The 16815-nt window shown below is 40.0% G+C and overlaps 1 long non-coding RNA gene across 1 annotated transcript; it reads right to left on the bottom strand.

The window, feature by feature from the left end:
- Positions 1-13628: 13628 nt before the first annotated feature.
- Positions 13629-16610, bottom strand: LOC118829945. The gene is made up of 5 exons (XR_005008997.1): positions 16579-16610; positions 15893-16140; positions 15400-15477; positions 14348-14429; positions 13629-13707 (listed from the first exon to the last, which is right to left on the bottom strand). It is a non-coding gene; the product is annotated as an uncharacterized LOC118829945 (long non-coding RNA).
- Positions 16611-16815: the final 205 nt, after the last annotated feature.

Below are 16815 nucleotides of genomic sequence, written 5' to 3'. Positions count from 1 at the left end.
ATACTTTTCATCAGTTTCCCCAAGGATACAACTGTTTGAAAATCAAGCATGACTAAGAAGGTCTTTTTTGTGTGTCTAACCTTTGGGAGGTGAAAGTCTTCATGACCTCATCCACCCTGGATAATTAAATTGCTGTTTGTGTCTTCTATATGCTTTTTAAAAATAATTATAGTTTCAGCGAGCAAAATCCTAGAGCATTAACTGCGTATGTGTTAATTTAGGTAGTGTAGTCTGGTATGCAATAGAATTGAGTAAGGTGAATAGTCTACTGACCTTAAACTTAGTCTTCTAACCTAAGGGGATGAAGATCTGGGCAATCATTCCCTAATTTTAACATGTAAATAGGTATTATATATACACACATTTAATATATACACATGTACACACACACATACACACACACACATGCACACAAGACCTTGCTTGAAGGTGAAAGATTTCGGCAATAATTTGGATGCGAGTTCTTTGCAATTAAATTATTTTTTGTTGTTGTTTATTAGTTAACTCTTATTTTGTTTTTTAACATGTCATGTGTTTATAGTTTACCTACTAAATTATAAGCTCATTGAAGCAATGACCTATTGTATGCCTCTCTACAAAATAGTAGGAATGCTTTTTCTCCTTGATTTCTTGAGGGCACCTTATAGCAAGTGTTGCCAAGTCAAATGTTTGTTCTTTGTGTTCTTATCCTCTTAAAACATTTTGGGGATCCAGATGTACCAGTGATTACTCTGCCTCCCAGCTCTACTGCCTGAATGCCATGCATATTACATTTCACTTCTCCCTTAGGATTTTTCAGTACCCCAGCTACTAGCTACCCTTAGGATGGTTGCTCATCTCTACCATTGGCTCAGGTGCCCACCAATTGTCTCCCCAGTTTTAGGGGTCCCAGAAACCCAGTTCCACTTAACAACTTAATAGTCAGATTAACTTTTATAAAGCAATATTTATTATAAAGTTAGATCAATGCTTAGCATACAATAATTTTCCTCAAAACTTCAGGACCACCTTAGACATTTTACCTCAATCACTACTTACTATTGGTTCCACTAAATTTCAAATCCAATGCCTGGGCTCAAGGACTCTGACTTGTCTGTTTGCCTGCTGAGTGGGTGGCAACATTTGTCCTGTAATCACATTCATCCAAGATCCCCATGGCTCGAACTCCTGGATCAGGAGGCCTCATTCCTCGACCTGAAACTGCAAAGGAAAAATGATATAGCCCCCAAGACCCAAGTCTGTTTCTCAGGGCTGTAGGATCTAAGAGGAAGGGGAATATGTTCTTCCTTGCCTAGCTGACTACATGGTGCCCCTTTTATGAACGAATGAGACCTTCACTCCCGGATGCCACTGGAAATAGAGAGCAACTGTTCCTCAGTCAGGTGAATTTAAAGATGTAGTGAGTTCCACAGAAGAAGGCTATTCCCACCCACAAGGTAGAACAATGCAGAATGTCTTCTCCTAGAAGGAGGTCCCTGATGTCTTCTGTGTGGGTACTTCTGATGAGGTTAAAGAAAAATGATAATGGTAGGGAACCATAGGTCTTCCTGACACGCCGGGTCCTGAGGAAAGAATACGACTCAAGCCTTCAGCCGAGGAAAAAGACAAAGTTTGTTAAAGATTAGCCATATTGGGTTGTCTTAAGAAAGCTCACCCTTTGTGACACCTGTTTTCACAAGCGGGCCAGATTCAATCTACTGAGCTAAGCTGAATGTGAGCACCTTCATGGAGGCAAGATGGAGATTATGTACAGAAAGATTGTGGGAAGGACTGAGGGGTGGTCTGGGGTGACTAGAGGAGGGCTTTAGGGAGGGTCTTGAGGAGGAGTCCAAGGAGGATCCTGGTGGGATTGGGGTTACCAGAGGTCAAGACTCCAGGAAACAAGAGAATGGGATTTTGGTAGGATTAAGGGTGGGAAGCAGCTGGATAATAGAGGGCTAGGTTAGGTAGAGATTTGGGCCTAGAGAATGAAAGGCTATAAAGCCTTAGGGGAAGGCCAGATCCATGGGAAAATTCAAGGAGAGTTCAAGGGGGCTCCCAGAGACTGTATCCCATCAGGTTCAAGGGGGTTCCCAGAGACTGTACCCTCATCACTTCCATCTTAGGTGGTCTGGACATGTACCAAAGTTCTCTTATACAGAAGTCCCTCCTTACGATTCACAGCACAATGTCTAACACACAGCAGGCATTTAAGAACTCTTGGTTGAATTGAATTGTATTATGTCCTCCATTGGCACAATGCCTAGAAGATAGTAGGCTTTCAAGTATTTGGGCAGCTAGGTAGCACCATAGAGTGTTCTAGACTTGTAGTTAGGAAGATCTCAGTTCAAATCCTCTCGGACACTAGCTATATGACCCTGGGCAAGCCACGTGGCCTCTGTCTGCCTCCTAAGGATAGTACTAGTGCCTGTCTTCTAGGGTCACTGCAGAGAGAAATTAAGGAAGTATTTGTAAAGTGCTTTGCAAACCTTAAAGCACTTTATAAGAGCTGGCTGTTACTGCCATTTTTTCACTGGTAGAGAGTACATAGTCAAGATGGTCTCTGTACAGGCTCTTACTACGGTCATCTGAGGACCCACAAAACTGAGAATACAGACACGGCGGGCTATTTTGTCCTGTTTATTTTGCATTTTTACTATTACAAGGAGACAGTCCTTGATGCACATCCATTGCAGGATTAGGTATTTTGCCACCTCTGCCACCACCAAGTGACAGAAAGAACTGTACTTTTTTTTTCTGTTTGTTTTCTATGAGAAGAATGTTAGTTTTTTTTTAAATTGCCTAAAACACATATTCTATGTTAATGTTTAGACTTTCTCTTGTTGTCCCATTAGTAACTATTGCTACTAATACTATTGGGCTCTTTACCAGTAATTAAGGTGGGACTTTTTGCTGTTCTTCTCTTAAGTGCATTTAATGAGTCTGGCCTTTGTTTGAATGGGGCAGGTAAAATGGGATCTTTTTGTCTTGGAATGTTGCTCAGCACTAAGACAATGAGGAGTCATTGACTTGTACGTGGTGGTATTAGGGATTAACTTTCTCACACCCTAAATGGGATTTTTCACTGTTCTTTGAGTGCTTCTCAGCACTGAGGTATCAAATGCCCCAGGGCCCTGAGACAGGTATATAAGAGCCAAGGTTGGCTGTTGACTTTTGGGAGCACTCTCATGGAAGGAGTTTGGAGACTCTGGGCAAGCCAGAACAGCCCCCCGGCTTTGTAACCCAGATAGATGTTGGTGATTCTCTGGTAACTATGAACTGTGATTTGAAGCAGACAAGGTCAGTCTGTTGATGTCTGTAATATATTTGTATTTGCTCTGAAGTTCAGGTTGCTGGTTTTTCCTCCTGAACTAAGTGAATGATGTTTGTGTGTTGGATTAAAGTGAGAGTGTTAGTCCCTTAACATTACTTTCCTTAGTAAAGCAGATTGATAAACTTGTGCTGGCAGCCCTCTGTGTGCTGGCTGTTGTTGGTTTTGCAGTCACAGTAGCTGCTAGCAGACTGTTGTTACAGCTCTCACTAGCCTATGGAACAGGAATGGGAATGACCTGTGATTTCCTAGGTGAGGAAACGGCCTTTACTAATGCAGGTTGCTCCGTAACGTTAGAGAATTGCTTACAGCCCTGGAACATTAAAGGACTTGCCCTGTCACACAGCTAGTATGCATCAGAGGCAGGATTTGAGGGCAGCTTTGCTGGGCAGGACCCCACACTATAGTACAGGAATTGATGGAGAACTTGAAGAAGGACATGGGTATTTTCCTAACTCTTTCGGACCATTTCTGATAATTGTCTCCTAGCCCCGCTTTACCTTCTCATTTCCAACCCCCAACATCATATAATTTTTCTTTGCCTTGACTATGATTTTCTCTTCTATTACTAATTATTGACCTTTCCCCACGCCAACTCTTGCTACATTTCCCATCTGATAGTGGAAGGCTTCTAAGATATAGACATCTATGGTAGTTGGCAACATATACCACACAGGACAAAGATAGCATCAAAAATGTGTAGTAGGCAGTGTACTCCCCACTCCTTTCTCCACCATCTTTTTACATTCCAGAAGCTTCTACTGGTCTTCCATGACCATTTTTGGATTGGAAGTGTCAGAAAACTTAAGATCAGATGGTGCCTCTGTTATTTAGAACTTGGGTCACTTTGGGTATGTCACTTGAACTTCCTGGGTCTTCGTTTTCTCATCTGTAAAATGAGGGGATGGGCTAGATGGTCCTTTCTACTTCTGTTACTCCCTCCCTGTCCTCTCCACACATCCTTCTTGTAGAATGAGAGTCCTCTGGAGTCCCTCTGTCATACTCTGGAGAAAGGACAGGGACTGGATCTGTGATTTCTGCAGCGTAGAGCCTTGTCTGCAACTTACACAGCCTTTGAGAATTGCCTAGAACACTAAGAAATTAAGTGACCACAATCATATAGCCAAGTATGTGTCAGAAGTGGAGCTTGAACCTAGGTCTTTCTGGCTCTTAGGCCAATACTCTATCCAATATACCATACATAGCAGGAAGTGACTAAATTAAGACTTAGTACTCCAGCTCTGGGAGATTGCCAATCTCTTGTCTAAAAGGCTGTGTTGACCTGAATACCATTCTTGTATTATGGCTTCCTTCACTGACAAGTCATGGACAAAGTTCTTAAATGTCTGGTGTTTTACTGTCTTCATCTACCAAACAGGATGGTTAACACTGAATTAATTGACTTCTTGGGGTGTGGTAAGGTTGAATGAAGGTCAACCTTATGATGAAGCCTCATGAAAACACTAGGAAAGAAATGTCAATATATTCAGTGAAGAGAAATACGAACTTTGGAATGGAGGACCAAAACCTGGTAAGCAGGCTGTTACGCTGGGGGCTGAGAATAGAAGTGAATTCTCCTAGAAATAAAAGCAGAATTGTTCCTTGGGGAAAATGGTTCCCCTTCCTCCCTTTTCCTTTTACATGAGGCCTTGTGCAGCAGATACAGTGAAGGACTCAGAGTCAGGAAGGCCTAAGTTCATGGCCTTTGTCAGATGCTTAGTAGCTCTAAGACCCAAGCAAGTAACGTCTTTGTGCTTCAGTTGGCTCATCTGTAAAACACAGAAAAGTAATAGCAGCTTTTTTTTCAACTTGAATACTATTTTCTTTATTTATAAGTTGGAGTCAATAGACACAGGAACAAGGGAGAGGACTTAGCTCAAAAAACCTCAGAGAAGGTATGACCCTAAGGGCCCCCACAGAGGAGGGTACCCTCTAGGGACAGGTAGAAAAAAAAAGTCAACATTAAAAAAAAGCTCCCTTCCTTCCCTCCCCAGCCCCCCAGTCCCCCCTTCCCCAACCCTACGCCATCTGAAATAAATTAAAACAACTTCACAAAACAGGACCCTTGGAAGGAAGTGGGCAGTGGGTAGTTGTGACCTCAGGCTTTAGACCAACCTCATACCTAGCCACAAGCCGTTCCCCCACTTCAGTCTATTTTAAATGGGGAGTTCCAAGCCCAAGGGAAATCTCCTCCTCTTGTCCCTGAATCTCTCAGAGGACATATATAAAAATTAATATATTATATAGTTAACATATGTAAAACACTGTGTAAAGAGTAAAGTACTTTACACATCCCAGTTGTGATTATTATTAATAAAAATTTATAAGCTTTATAAGGCTCCAGTCCAGAACAATCCATTACGAGACACTATAGGTTCTATTACCTCCATTTTGCAGATGAAGAAGGTGAGTTTCAATAAGGTTAAGTGACTTCTTCAGAACCACGCACCTAATGGGTGTTGGAGGATACTAAGACACAGCTATCCTCTGACTCTAGTTCCAGAACTTTTTCTACTATACCACATTGCTTTCTAAAATAAAAGGTTCCCTCGAGGACACATAACATGGAGTGACTGAATTAAAACTTGGCATTGCCAATGTCTAGTCTGAAAGAGAGCATTTAACCTGAGCACTATAAGCTCCTTTATGGTCATACCGTGGACAAATATCTTAATTGCTTGTAATCTCTGCATCTTTTTGCAAAATGGGCAGATAATTCTGACTTACCTGACTCCTTGGGGTCAGGTAAGGAGGAATTCTGTCATGTTTATTAAGTATTTACTATGTACAAGATACAAAGACAAAAAAATGAAAACCATTCCTTTCCCCCACAAGCTTACTGAGAGGTACACCATAAGTAAATACAGAGTAAATACAAAGAAACACTAAGTCATTTGGAGGAGATAGCATTTATCAATGGGAAGGGTAGTGTGGTGAGAGAAGATCTGGTGTGGAAGCTAGGGATGAGGAAGGAGTGTGTTCCAGATGTGGGAGATCACCTGTGTAAAAGTACAAAGATGGGAGATGGGCTATCTGATGCAGGCCAGTTTCAAAGGAGCAGAGACTCTGTTAAATGCCTGATCCTATTCTAGAAGCAATAAGGAGCCATGGAAGATTTTTGAGTAGGGAAGTGATGTGATTACATCTACATTTTAGGAAAATCAATTTGGCAGTTGTGTGGAGGATGAATTGGAAAGAGAGAGTAGAAGCAAGCAGGCCAAAGGAAGGTGGCTACGCTGGCAAGGAAGCAATGGCACCAGGAAAGAGACATTAATATGTTACGTGAAGAGAAATCCCCATTGTTTGAGGGAAGGAGGTTTTACTCTTAAAAAGTGCTTTTATGCTAAAGCAGGATTTAAATATGGTGGTGGTGGCAGGGTGGGGGGAGGGGGACGGTGAATCCTCAAAGAAGCATAGACTATTTTTTTCTCTGGGAGGAAGGTTCTCAGGTATAATCAAAAGGATCTTAGCAGAACATAAAGCAGTTTTCGAGACTGGCAATTAGATATTTTACATTACACTACCCAAACTACTCCTAGGACATGTCTGCTGCTAGGATGACCAGGCTTGTGGGTGGCCATCCCCTCCAAGAATGCTAAAGTAGTTGCTGAGGGGCTGCTAGATTTAAATTTTATTTTTATTATGAATTGACATTCAATGAACAAAAACAACTCGACAGACAAAGAGTAGAAAGAGACGAGTCCATATGAAGCTGTGAACTTCGGCTACATCATTTTTTGAGGTGATTTATAAAATTTGATATGATAGTAACCAAACAGCCCATCTTGTTTGTGCCCTTTGGAACTTTGATGGAAGTCTTTTCCTGATTCCCTTTGGCTGTTACGCAGGTGGTGTTGTAGAGATAGCAAAACACTTGAAATTGGGGGAAATTTATGTTCAAATTCTACCTTTGACACTCACCAGCTATGTGATCATGGGCACATCGCTCACCTCTCTAAGACTCAGTTTCCTTGTCTGTAAAAAGAGGATATAATATACCTTCCTTAAAGAATTGCGAGGCCCAAATATTATATATATTTATACATACACATAAATATATATCAACATACATGTGTATATACAATTAGATATGGATGTCCACATGTATGTACATATGTGTGTATGAAAGGTGATAGACAAAACTCGGGGAAAAATTTTTATAATTAACGTGTTTTCCCTTTTCAAATTTTCTTCTTTTTATTTAATTGTGTAACTAGTTGGATCCCCGGAAGGGGACCTGAGCTCTTTGAGGGCAGGAACTCTTTCTTCCTTGTCTTTATACGGCTACATCTCAGGACCCCTTGACAGAGCAGATGTGTAATGTATGGTAAAGTGAACCAAATCCAGCTGGCAACCTGAAGTAATGGGATCCGCCAGTTTGGTTTTTTGGTCTTTTTTTTATTGCACCACAGGGCAACAATAGTTAACCTTCATTCAGCTTTGTTATACACCGCAGATAACCTAACAAGAAGTCAAACTGCCTCTGAATGTCTGATGGAATGTTTCTAAGTGGAAAAGTTTCATGGCAAATCCTAGAACATCAGGAAATCACATTTTACTTTCACAAGTCCCTCACTCATCTGCCTGCCTGCCAGGGTTCCTCAAAGAAAGGGAGTTTTGTGGTGGGACTTCACTGTTTGCCAACAGTTTGGGGTGGGCTTTTCCTTTTTCGGCTGCTCTCCTTGACCAGCATGTACTTTGATTCCCGACGACCTACAGTATCTCAGTCACACACACATCACAGCAGTAAGATGAGTAATCATAACATTGGGGTTATGTGTGTTAGGCAACCTTTCACACATTGCCCAATGCAATAAATTGCACAATCTATTTGCCAGGGAATGAGCCAACACCGAGTTTTACATTTGACTCCAGCCCTCCTCTCTATGCCAGTAGCCAAGAGTGTAAACACTGCTCCTTACTTTTAGAAACATCAGCAGTTGACATGGTGTTCCAGGCTTCCTTGTGTTGTGTGACCTGGCCAAGTGTGGGGGTGGGGGAGAGGATCTCTATGAAAGAAGTGAAGTACAGATGAGGGTCCAGATCTGTACTTTAATCTCGATTGTGGAGAAATTGAAAACACAGAAACCCATTAATTAGGACTGCAAATAAACCTCTTCTTTATAAAGCTAGGGGAGACAAAATAACCAGCACTTCAACAAAGTTTATGAAAAAAATGTTTAATAAACTGTATTCCAACAATAACAAGTAAATCCCTGTCCTGGGAAAATTTTCCCACCATCTCTAAAGTGAAGTTCCATGTGAAGTCAGTCAGGGAAAAAGAAATTTTCCCATAAATGAACATTCTATTACAATCTCATAAATGTTCTAATAAAGCCTGTGCTTGGCCAAAAGAAACTATCCCATAAAGAAAGGTGTTGGGTTTTTTTCCTGGAGGAACTGCGATCTCAGTTTTTGTTAAAAGAAAAAAAAAATTTTGCCAGCTTTTTAAAAAGCCTTTGGGATATTTAGCATATATAATCCAATTTGTTATTTTAAAATTCTCCTTTCTTCATTAAGTACACAGGATTACAGGAATGTTAATGTGAAAACCATAGGTAATTATGGAACCTAGACTATTAAGTTAAAGGGAAGGGAGATGCTGTAAGGAAAACACAAAATATTCCCTTGGAATCAGGTTACTCTAGCAAAGAGAGAAAAGAACTGAACAATGTTATATCTTCCTGTGGTTGTTGGGTCCAGTGAGAATTTATTTTTCAAATATAGGAAAACTAGTAAGAGCAGCTCATGTTTTGCTGTAGTGGAGGGCAAAAGGAAAACAAGTGAGATACGCAATAGTTAATGAAGTTCTAATTTGCTCATTTTTTAAGTTAAAAAAAGAGCAAATTAAGATCCCTAGAATGAGGCCTCCGGCATTCAGGACTGAATTAAACCCAGCAGGTCTCAGGCCACCTACTTCCCCCAGCCCTTCCAACGAAAAGCCCAGAATGATTATTGTCAGAACTGCTTCCGACTTGCAGAACCTGAAGGGAGTTAAGCATCACTCACTTTGAGGGAGAAGCAAAGAGCCAAAGTTCGCCCTCTGATTGATTAATGAATTACCAGTGCCCTAAACTGAATTGTACCATTAGGAGTAATAGGTCTCTGAGCTACAACCTCAAGTCCTGAAGCAAATGGACAAAGATGACAATCTATATCGTTGGCCTCCAGGTCATTTTCCTAGATAGGGTTATAGAGGTTATTCAGAAGTACTGGGGGCCCGGGAAATAGCCTCAGTGGCTGCTAAGGAGGGATGTGTGTTGAAAACTGGGGTGTCTGTTCCCTAGACTTGTTCACATCGCCTCCAAAGTGACTGGTTATTTTCTAGCTCAGAAAACCCAAGTTAAAGAAAGGTTTCACAATTGGAGAAATCAGTGACTGGAGACAGAATGTCGGGTCTGCTCTGAATACGCTTCAGGTATTCTTTCTAGTCTCCATACTGGGTCAGGTTCCTAAAAGTACCTAATGATGAACTATACGAATGAATGAATGAAAAAGCACTTATTAAGAACTCACTATACGATGAGAAGATAAAATTATTTATGTTTTATCTTACGGACCAATGAAGGTGGGGGGATTCTGTGGAACTTTTTGAAAATAGGAAGGCTGTGCCATTTTGCTGCTTGTAGTGGAGGCCACAACTCAAGTTTCTATAGTAATCTGGAGTATATTTCCTTTTTTTCCAAAGGGATACATTCAATTCGATTCAACAGACTGGTAAGGGACTTCTAAGTGGGAGAACATGGTAGGATGGTTGAGTGGGAAATTTTTGTGTTTGATGTAGGAGATCTAATTTATATGACCATAATGGTTGTATTTGACTTTTTTCTGGAAATTGGCGGTCGGCTGTAGCTGCAGCAGAAGAAATCATTTGTGACAAGCATATCCACTGAAATGTCGCTACTATTTGAGTCTTTCAGTCGTAGATTATTTTAGGGAAGCTACGCTTTCTGGTGGCAAATGCTATCACCTTGTTTGTTTAATGGATGAGACAACTGAAGCCTAGAGAGTAACTGAAAATCTTAATTTAGGTCATAACAATGAGTGAGCAGGCAGAAAGCCATGAACAGAATCTTGATTTTTTTGACTGGAGGCCCACAGGCCTCTCTCGTAGATCAGCTGCCCAGGATAACAGCGCGGGGGAAAAAACCAAAACAAAAACCAACACTAAGGCAGTAGCAGATGCAAATTCTGTAGTTTTAGTTTTGTGCTAAACTGGGGTTTTAAAGCAAAGGCTTAGATGTACAAAGCAGGAATTTGAATATGAGCAGAAAGAAACGTGATCTTCACCTGCCTGTGGTTGGAGGGATTCTAGCTATGACTGATAGACGCTGGTGGTAAAAATAGCTAGCATAGAAAAGCTATTATCTTTTTAAGGTTAAGATTTGCAAAGCACTTGACATACGCTGTCTCATTGATCTTCACAACAACTTGTGAAGCACACACTATTTTTATCTCCATTTTACAAAGGAGGGAACTGGGGCTGAGAAAGATTAAACAACTTGTGAGTGTCTGCGGCAGGATTTGAACTCAGGTCTTAACCCAAAGTGTAGTGTGCTGTTTGTTATTCCATGTTACCCGGTAATAGCAATTTAGATCTGAAGATCTTTCCCACCCATTAATAGGCCGTGTGACCTGCTTACATCACTAGAAACCTAAGTCACATGTGGGAGGAGCTTCCTGAGAGGAAAAGGAAGTTGTGTCACAAGAAATGCTGAGAGAGGCATTATGGCTGTTATAACCGTCATGATCGTTAGAGTTGAGGTAAAGACAGTTGAACTGTGATAGCTGTACTGTGAGTTTTGTGGGAAGACCCCAGCAGGGGGTCGGAGAGGTTTTGGGATGGTGAGGTTCCATGCTGTGATATTATGTTTTAAGTTCCTTGTTGTTATGATAAAGTGGGCTCACTGGTTATGGGAGCAGATTGCCTGGTCATGGGTGTCTGAATAAATATTTTACTTCTTCTACCTTCTATATGGAGAAGTCTTTCATACTTTGCGATACAGAACTACATAGGCACATTCATGATTATGGTCGATGTTGTGTTTATTGCCTTGCTGTTATACAGCCTCACTGATCCTCCTACTCTAAATCTGGATTAATACAGATCTCTAAGACTTTAACTCTTGGAAGAGGAAATATGAGTTTGATTTTCACTCACAATCTGTTCTTGGCTTGATGAAAAAGCCTATGATTTTCTAAGCCAGCTAATCAGATATTTCTGTTTACATTATTCTTCAGTTATCTGTGACACCAAGGATAGCTAGCATTTATAAAGAACCCACTCTGGGCCAGGAACTATACTAAATGCCCTACAAATATCTCATTTGACCCTCCCAACAACCCTGGGAGGTTGGTGCTATTAAGAGATAATAAAGATCTCTCCAGGCTCAGATAAAAGAGTTAATATCTAGATTATTATTTAACCATAAAACTAGCACATGGAAGAGAATTTAAAAATGTTTTTTTTTATCCTCAAGGGGTATAAACTGTTGGAGAAATTTAGGTATTGATTCTAGTCGTCTTGTTCTGTAGTATTTCAGTCCAAAAAGTTTGAGGAGAAATCCTAGAGGGGGTCTTGAGCAGCAGACAGGTTCAGATTGTAATGTCTAGGTGAACATTAGGCCTTTGATGCCAAAGGTCCAGGAAAAAAGAATTAGGTATTGCTTTCTCTTATGCTTTCCAAAGAGAATAAAGTTAGTGCTACACAGACTATCTAACAATGTGACACCTAGAGAAAATGGGGCTAATCACTTGAACATTATTGGAAGTAAAAAGCGAATGATAGGCATGCCATCTCTTTCTATAGACTGTGGGGAACAGGTGATTGTTATTTAGCTAAGAAATATTTCTACCAGGCAGTCTAGAACATGATTCCTCAAAGATCTTCCCTGGAAATCCTATAAGGCACACTTATGATTCTTTGACCTTTTCATTCCAGGAACACTTTCTAAATGGAGAGAGATGTGATATTATACACTTCTCTATCTGATGATGCCCAGGCCTCAAATCTTTTTCCTATTTCAAAGCATCTTTCAGACTGCGCATTGTGGAAACTGTGTAAAAAATGGCTTGGTAGTTGTGTCATTGTATGCCCTTCATATGTCTGCCTATGTCAGTGGGATCTGAGGTTGCAAGCTCACAGATAGCGTCAATTTAAATCCCATATACTGAGAACCATATCTTATCAAGAGAGTGAAGTGATTAATAAAAGGGTGGAAGGAAGACAAGCAGGCATTGCAATCTGGACCTATTAGATTTTTTAAAAAATAGTGCCTTTCCATCCTTCACTAAAATCTTGTTTTGATGCTTCATCTGCGCCATGTAGTGACCCTGGGTTCTGTCCTTGTCAGAGTACCGACTCTGGCAGGCCTTAACCAGCCAGGATTTGGTAAGTACAGTCTTGTACTTGGCTAAAAATAGTGAAGGATTATTTGTTGGTTATCTAAGGACTAACCTAGGTGAGTCTGGAGAAGCCCATCACCAAGAAGTTGGCCACTGGGCAATCACTTTTTTTTTTTCCAGCCATGGAAACTTAGGAAAAACTTCTATGAGATGTGAAGTTGTTGTAATCTGCTTTGGTGGAGACGGTGTGATAACCAAAATACTAGAACCTTGAAGTACTAAAATATCTTCAGTTCAATTCACCAAACATTTATAAAGTACCTATTGTGCACAAAGTACCGTTAGGAAAAAAAGAGAAAATGAAAACGTAGTCCTTGTGCCCAAGGAGCTTACATTCTACTGAGGAAATCAAACATTTACACAGAAAACTAAGCACCAAATATATTCAAAGTAGATAACATGAGACATCATACATATAATTAAGTCAAACATAATTGTCTCTTCATTAGAAAATGTAAGCTTGGGATTTCCATGTAATGGCAGTAACCGAGACTTATCTGAACTTGTATTTTCCCTCAGTAAGTGTTTGCCATTGAATTTGCCAAGGAGGCGAAACTTATCCTTCTCTTCCATTCTTTCCCTTCCCCTATAGAAAGTTTGGGGAAGTATATTAGACTTTTGAGAGGGTAGGCTTTGATGGGCGCTTTAGTGATTGGATTTTTCTCAGCTGAGACTTATCTTAAAAAGCATTCCCTTCTCCCCACACCAATTTTAAGGCTGCTTTGCTGTGAGGTGTCACAGGATTATATTAAGACTTTTTTTCCTACTGGATCCTTTTTTGAGATCACTTTATTCTAGAACTTTTAAAGTTGATATCCATGCATGGATATTTGCTCTTAATCTCCTCCATTATTATAGGTCCGCATAAGTATGTATGCTGTTTAGTGATGGAAGGAATTCACTAGTCTGAAAGTAAAACATATCACTGTCTTTATTATATAAAGTTTATCGGAAAACCTAGAGCAGCTCTTTCTCATGTAATTCCGGGCATCCTAGAAGAAAAATCAAAATGTGCTGACTAGCCCAGGGATTAGTAGGTGAAGTTGACAGGTCTAATATAGAGCGGTGACTGCAGGTCAGTATCGGTACTAACGTAAATCATGTACGCAAAACTATTTCTGACTGTTTGGATAGAATGATACATTTTCATTTCAATAGGGCTGTTCAGTAATTTTCCCCAGATGGTTAATAAATAAACTTGCTTTGGCTATTTAGACAAGAGCTTAAAGGAGTGATTCCAGAGGGCCAAAAAAGAATCACCAGTTTATGCTCTACAATTTTCAGTAAAACCTCCAGCATTTATTCAATGGTTATATAAATTCCCTTTCCTAATTTTCTTTTTTCCTGTTAAATGGCACCATCATTCCCTTACATTCAACCCTGAAGTAATATTTGATTTCTAACTGCTTCACCCCCTCCATTCAATTCTCCTTTCCACTACCTGCCCCCCAATCTACCATCATCTTATTGCAGTATTCTTTCCTTTTCAATAGATAATTAGTTGGTGTCCCAATTGTTTCTTTACCTCGTTTACCTCTATTAAAGATCCTAAGGCTTTGTCCTATTAACTCTTCAAGTTTGAACACTTCAGTTTGGCTTTTAAGTCCCTTCTTAATCCAGTTTCACTCTTACCTTACGAGATTCTCTTACATAAATCAGGCTGGTCTTCTTACTGTAAGCCCAACGTCCAGGGGTATGCTGGAGCTAGTTCTAGCTGGGAAAAACCCATTGTTAAATTGTGAGTGTGAGCATTTCCACCTCAGAAACCAGCAACTGCCAGAAATCAGGGCTTGATTTACTGTTTTGTTGATTACCTGGACTTAAGAAAGCGTCAATAATGCAGATTAAATTTAAAAGTGTGTGTGTGTGTGTATATATAGTGTGTATATATGTATATGTATGTGTATATATATAGTGTGTATATATGTATATGTATGTGTATATATATAGTGTGTATATATGTATATGTATGTATGTGTATATATATAGTGTGTATATATGTATATGTATGTATGTGTGTGTATATATATAGTGTGTATATATGTATATGTATGTGTATGTATGTGTATATATAGTGTGTATATATGTATATGTATGTATGTATGTGTATATATAGTGTGTATATATGTATATGTATGTATGTATGTGTGTATATATATAGTGTGTATATATGTATATGTATGTATGTATATGTATGTATATATATCTTCGTTAAACATGAACCAGCACACCAGCGTATTGCCCTACAAACATTGCTTGAACTCAGCAGGAATGCGGCTGAAAGCTCAGGGAATGAATCACCACCAGACCAGAAGCCTGGTGACTGTAGGGTAATGATAATGATAACAGTAATTGGCATTTATATAGCTTTTTAAGATTCGCAAAGTGCCTTACATCCATTATCTCACTCGAGCCTCACAACCTCCCTGCAACATCCCATGATAACTTCTATTTTCACGTCTCTCCTCAATTTTTTCCTTTTGTCTATTCAAATCCTAGCCATCCTTCAAGGCCTACCTCTTTCATGAAGCCTTTCCTGATAGTTCAGGTGGATTCTGATCTCATTCTAATGATAATCCGCTTGGATTCTGGTTGTTACTGGTGAGTGTAAACCTTGTCCCTTGGTCTCCTGAGTGCCATCCTAATTAGTCAAGGAAACGTTATATCTTATTTGGAAAAGTTACCTGTGTAGCTGTCCTAAGTTAGAGTCTGTGACTCTTGAGCCTTCTCCTCATTTAAAATCGGTGAACAGCGGCAGCCACCTAAGAAGCAGAGAGCAGATGGATTGGTGCTTTCAAACTCAGTGAACATTTATGGAGTTCCAACCATGTGCAAGGCACTGTGACAGGTGCTAGGGTCACTCCACCTCTGAGCAGGGCCTCACAGAGCTGGTGTCACCACGGCTGTCAATTTCCTCATTGTATGAAATGAATGGACTGGATGAGGTCACTTCTGAAGCCCCTTATATACAGATCTAAGATCCCATAGGGTTAACTGGGATAACATTTTATTCCCCTTTTTCAAAATTAAACTTTAAAGGAAGGCACAATTATATATTCCAGATTATAACACCCTAAAAGTACATAAAATTCCTTTTGAGTAGGTGACAGAAGCAAAAGGCTTCTGAAACAATAACTCACATCTCAGTCCCACAGCTTCGCCTATGAGTCTCCTTACCTGCTCAGGCCGGAGAGGAAAAGTGCTTGCTCACACAGCACTGCGGATCCAGTTTGGTGAGATTTTTGGTCTTGATCTGGCACCTTGTGTGTGTGTATATGCGCACAATGAGGAAAAAGTTGAAGAGCTTATCTTTAACCTTTCCCCTCTGTCATTCAGAAAAACAGGTTCTGACTAATCGCTGTGCCAGCCACAGAAGACACTTTTTGGAAGGAAAATACACTGAAAAAATCCCGTGGAGAGAAGAGCTGAGAAGGGAAAGGGAGAAGATTAGGTAGGAATAGGGAAGCAGCGGGGGAGGCTTTAAAAAAATTATTCTGAACTTAAATGGGCTTTTCCATATGTGTATATATCTATATATGTGTATATATACACAGAGATAAACACATACATATATACATACACACAAACATATCTCAGAAAAACAGGATTCTATATGAAACTAAAGGTCTTGCCTGTTAAAAAGCGTGTAATAAATTAACTTGTAGCTGCAGCTTGCAAAGATGTCCTGCTAGTCTGTTTCTTTTTTTTTAATTATTTTTATTTTTAACACCAAATGAAATGGGCATTTCAATATACAAAGCAAAACAGGAAAAAAAAATTGCACATGAAACCTAAGATGGTTCTTACGCACAGCTAGCTTTCCAAAGGTATAATGAATTCAACCTGTAGCTTTCAAGCCTTACCTGCTTGTCTGTGCTTCTTTTTGGCTTTCCCTCTGTTCTCTGCATTTAAAAAAAGTCCCAACTGAAATCCCACCTTTGACAGGAAGCCTTTCCCAATGCCCTCCATCCCTTCTGATGATCGTTTCCGATTTATCCTGGGCGTAAGATCGCTTTGTATAGATTTGTTTACACGTCGTCTCTCCCATTAGATTGGAAGCTCTTTGAAGGCGGGGAATGTCATTTGTTTCTGGTTGGGTC

The sequence above is a fragment of the Trichosurus vulpecula genome, chromosome 8, assembly GCF_011100635.1.
Source record: "Trichosurus vulpecula isolate mTriVul1 chromosome 8, mTriVul1.pri, whole genome shotgun sequence".
In the NCBI taxonomy this organism is placed as follows: Eukaryota; Metazoa; Chordata; class Mammalia; order Diprotodontia; family Phalangeridae; genus Trichosurus; species Trichosurus vulpecula.
Note: the sequence above shows the minus strand (reverse complement) of the source record. Positions and strands in the feature narration are given on the sequence as shown.